Genomic DNA, 5,362 nt, shown 5'->3' on the forward strand with positions numbered 1-5,362 from the left:
TTCAAACTTCTCATTAGTATGTTTTCTTTTAAATTTGTGTGTGTGTTTGAAAAACATGTGGGAAAATTCTTTCCAGGATCTTCATGTGAAGACACTGGACAATGGTGTGCTTTTGTCTCTAACTCTTACAGACATTTCTCTAACAGAATTTGTAAACCTGTTGATTTATCTTTAATTTATTAATGTTCATTTATTTTAACCCTACCATGCAACTACTGAATTAACAGAAACATTGTTGTCTTTAGTTTCCAATCAGAATAACTTTTTAAAGATATTTTTTGTTGCTGGTCTATAATTTCAGTTCATAATTCAACCTGATTAAAAGAAATAATAAATTTTTAAACTATATTACAAAGAAAGCTTTATGCATTTTAACATGTTAATTATCAACAAATGTATCTCTATTGCTTTTTAATGTTATCAACATTTTTAAATTTTTCTAAAATTTTGTGAAGGATCACTTTATATTTCCATTTCCAAGTTTTTAGAAGTGAAATTCAATTTTAATAGCCTCTCCAGTAATCTTTCTGTTTGTTCATATGGAAATATTACAACAAATATCTAGTTAGAAATCTATAGAAACTGATACCATGACAGAGATGCAGCTCATTGTGTCTACATTCTGTACATAAAACTAAATGTTCTTTGAAGCTTTTGGAGAAGAAATACGCCTTTTCATAGTCATGCCCTCCCCCTCCCTGCAACTGAATTGTCTTATTTACTACTTTGATCGGTAATTTGTGATTTAAGAAAAGTTTTCTGATTAGAGGTGCTTGGGCCATTTATATGAGGTGTACTGCAATATAGGGTTGTGTGTGTGTGTGTGTGTGTGTGTGTGCAACAATATCCCCAAATCTATCAAAATATCTTAGATATCAAACAGTTTTCAACCAAGCAATTTCATTACAGAGAATGAATATATAGAAAAATTTTTTTAAAAATTTAGAATTTATTTTGTTTACAATCCAATGCATGCTGAAAACAATACAACTAATTTATTAAGACCTATTTTTGAAATTTTAGAATTTATTATAAAACTTGGTTATATAAACTATTATATTTGTAGTTCTGACAACAAACTTTTAATGCAATTAGCTGTATTTATGTAAATTTAAATATCTATCATCTCTCTAGATATACAGTTGACCCTTGAATAACATGAATTTGAACTATATGGGTCTACTTATATGTCATTGATATTTTTTATTAGATACTTGTATTGTTTTTAATCCATGGTTGGGTTTCCGTGGATGCAAAAGGCCATCTGTATGCATTGATCTATGCCATTTTACATAGGGGACTTGAACATCTGCGGATTGTGGTGTCTATGAGTGGGTCTTGGAACAAATCTCCTGTGGATACTGAGGGACAACTAACTTCTTGGGGAGACAAAAGTTATACTAGGATTTTTGATTGCATGGATTTGGGTATCTCTAACTCTCATGTTGCTCAAGGGCCAACTGTGTTTTAAATATGAGCTAGCAAACAAATGATGATAAATCTACATGCCTTTGTCAACTGAGTAAATTTAACTATGACATTTTTGGGGGACCAGGAGCTATAAACATTGTGAAAAGATGGGTTTCTTTTGCACTTTTACATACATTAGAACACATTGCCACTTTGTGAAAGTACTTTGCTTTATACGGTTCTTCTCTCTCTCTCTCTCTCTCTCTCTCTCTCGCTCTCTCTCTCTCTCTCTCTCTCTCTCTGCCACACACAGAGCACTGATGGCCCAAAAATAGTTTTTTTGGTATGTACATTGCAATGTTACTCTTGTTGGTTGCTTATATAGCATCCACTTTCCCTTTCCTTCAATCAAGATCCTGATTTTTATTTCTACATGATTCAGGGGAAGCTAACTTAATTCAGAGCTTCCATGGTGTATCTTGATTAGTCTAAGCCAATTAGCCCTGTTGTTTTTCCATAATTGTTGGTTTGAGATGGTAGGTGGATAGTTTTCACTTTTCTACTGGATATGAATGAGAAAGTTTGTTATGACAGTTGTATTTGGCTACCATCTAGCAACCATAAGGAGATACAGCCTGAGGAGAAAGCCTGGCACAGTGAGGATTATAGTATGAAGAAATGGAAAGAACCTGAGTGTTTAAATTGTCATTGAGTCTCTGAATCAATGAATCCTGAAGCCTACCCTAACTGGAGACTTTCAGATATATAAAATAGTATTAGTTATTGCATAAAGCAGTTTGATTTCGGGTTTCCATTAGTTGTTGCTAAAATCATCATAACTGATGTAGAAGCTTTACTTCTATGTGATACAACTGAAATTTCAGCCCTGTCTGATTTTGATGAGTTAATTACTAAATTAAATTATGAAAAAAATAATACATCTATGCTGTAAGGTATTTTGGACATTTTTTTTTGGTAAAATGGGTAGTACTTTTTCATTTTAAAGACATGACAACCGAGGCTCAGTGAAGTTAGGTTACTTGTTCCTGGTTACACAATTATTCAGTAAAATAATTACAATTGGATGTTGAAATTTGGGGTATTTAATGCAATCCCTGTTTAATTTTACTGTACTTAATGTATTCAGTCAGCCATCATTATATACTTACTTATTAAATACCTATTTTATGCCATCACAGGCCTAAGTTCTGAGGACACAGCAATGAATAAGATAAGATTTCTGCACTCGAGGAGGCCATAGTCTAGGGTAGAAGACAACTAAGTAGAAAATTAAAATGAAGGATAGTATATGTTATCTCAGTGATAAATACAATATTAAAAGAGAAACAGAGGAGGAGTATATAACATGACTTATTTGGTGGGGGTGGGGGGAATGCTTCCTAGAGAAAGTGACACATCAATTGAGTCTGAGGGACAGATAAGAATAAGCCAAGAAGAAAGTGGGCAGAGGGAAGAATTTCAGACAAAAAGAATATCACTGGCAGACATATAGGCAAGAAAGATTATGGTATATATACCAAATGCATTGTAATGGGTGTGTAGTCAGAGATGAGAGGGGGTGAAATAAATAGGAACTACTCGCACTGTACCTTGTATGCTTCGTTTCATCAATTTTCTAAGGAGTAGGGTTAGCTATTGGAGGGTGTAAAGTAAGGAATGACAAAAATTAATTTGTAATTTTCAAAAAAGAACATTCTGGTAGCATACAAGGGATAGGACTAGAAGTAGAATTATAAGAAAATAATTCATGAAGCAAATGATGAGCATTGTTTTAAGGTAGTAGCAATGAGGATGGCGAAAATGAGGTCTGGGAAATTTTTAAGAATTAGATTTCACAGGATTTCATGACTGAATGGATGCAGATAACGAGAAAAATGGAACAGTCTAGGATGAATCACAGGCTCCCAGTTTGGGAAAAATAAGTGGATTGTGTCACTATTGATATGGAAGGCAATAAAAGAGTAAGATGATAGGAAATGCAAAGTTCACTTTATTTTAACAACTTGAATTTTTTTTTCCTTTTTTGAATTAGATTTTATTTTTAGAGCAGTTTTAGATTCATAGAAAAGCTGAACAGAAAGTGCTAAAATTTCCCATATCCCCCTTGTCCTCAACATGTATAATTTTCCCCACTATCAAGGTCCCCCATAAGAGTAGTACATTTGTTAGAAATCATGAACCTACACTGGCAAATCATTATGACCTAAAGTCTATAGATTACATTAGGGTTCACTCTTGGTTGTCTACATTTATATTTGGACAAATATATAATCACATGCATCTAACATAATAGTATTATACAGAGTAATTTCACTGTCCTAAAAAATGTTTTATCCTCTGCCTATACTTCCCTCCCTGGTCCTAACTCCTGGCAGCTGTTTATTTGTTTTTACTATTTCCATTGTTTTGCTTTTTCCAGAATGTCATATAGTTTGAATCATACAGTATGTAGCCTTTGCAGATTGGCTTCTTTCACTTAATAATATGTATTTAAGTTTCTTCCATGTCTTTTTATGACTTGATAGCTCATTTCTTTATAGAGCTGAAAAATATTTCATTGTCTAGATGCACTACAGTTTATTTATCCATTCGTTTGTTGAAGTATATCTTGGTGACTTCCAAGTTTGGGCAATTATGAATAAAACTGCTATAAACATTTGTGCGCAGTTTTTTGTGTGGACATAAGCTTTCAAATTATTTGGGTAAATACCAAGGAATGTGATTGCTGGATCATATAGGAAAAGCAATTTTAGATTTATAATAAACTGTCTTCCAAAGTGGCTGTATTATTTTGCATCCCCACTGGCAATGAATGAGAGAATCTATTGCTGCACAACTTCACCAGCATTTGATAGTATTAGTGGACTGAATTTTGATCGTTCTAATAGGTGTGTCATGGTATTTTATTGTTTTTTTAATTTGCATTTCCCTGATGACATGAGGCATGAAACATTTTTTCATGTTTATTTGCCATCTGAGTATCTTCTTTGGTGAGGCAAGTTGTTTGTTTTCTTATTGTTGAGTTTTAACTGTTTATTGAATATTTCGAACATAAGTCTATTATCACATATGTCTTTTGCAAATATTTTCTCCCTGTCTGTGGCCTTGTTTTTTAATTATATTGATAGTGTCTTTTGCAGAGTGGAAATCTGCATTTTTTAATTAAGTCCAGATTATCAATTCTTTTTTTTTTTTTCATGTACCATGTCTTTGGTGTTGCATCTAAAAAGTCATTGCCAAAACAAACGTCATCTTGATTTTTTTTCTATGTTATCTTTTAGAAGTTTTATAGTTTTGCCTTTTATATTTAGGTCAGTGATTTATCTTGGATTAATTTTTTGTAAGAGATATAAGGTTTTTGAATAGATTCATTTTGTTTTGCAAGTGGACATCTAACTGTTCCAGCACTATTTTCTCAAAGGACTATCTTTGCTCCATTGTATTACCTTTGCTCTTTTTTCAATGATTAGTTGACTATATTTATCTGTGTCTATTTCTGGGCTTTCTATTATATTCCATTAATCTGTCTCCTCTTAAGCCAATACCACACTGTCTTGATTACTGTGGTTGTATAGTAAATTTTGAAGTTAGGTAGTGACAGTCCTCCAAATTTGTTTTTCTCCATTATTGTGTTGACTATTCTGAGTGCTTTGCTTCTCCATATGAACTTTAGTATTGGTTTGTCAACATCCACAAAATAACTTGCTGGAAATTTGACTGGGTTGTATCCAAGTTCACTTTTATCATTTTTGAATTTGATGTGTGTGGAGAATTCAAGTGTATATGGTATATAGACAGCTGTGTATGCAATTCTAAACTATCACAAAATTTCTGTGAGAACGAAAGCAATTAAACCTTCCCTTTATTTTAAAAAAGCTAGATAAAATCTAAAAGATAACTATAAGAGCTATGAAAAAACATTAAACTGTTT

Source organism: Pteropus alecto, unplaced genomic scaffold, assembly GCF_000325575.1.
Source record: "Pteropus alecto unplaced genomic scaffold, ASM32557v1 scaffold119, whole genome shotgun sequence".
NCBI lineage: Eukaryota > Metazoa > Chordata > Mammalia > Chiroptera > Pteropodidae > Pteropus > Pteropus alecto.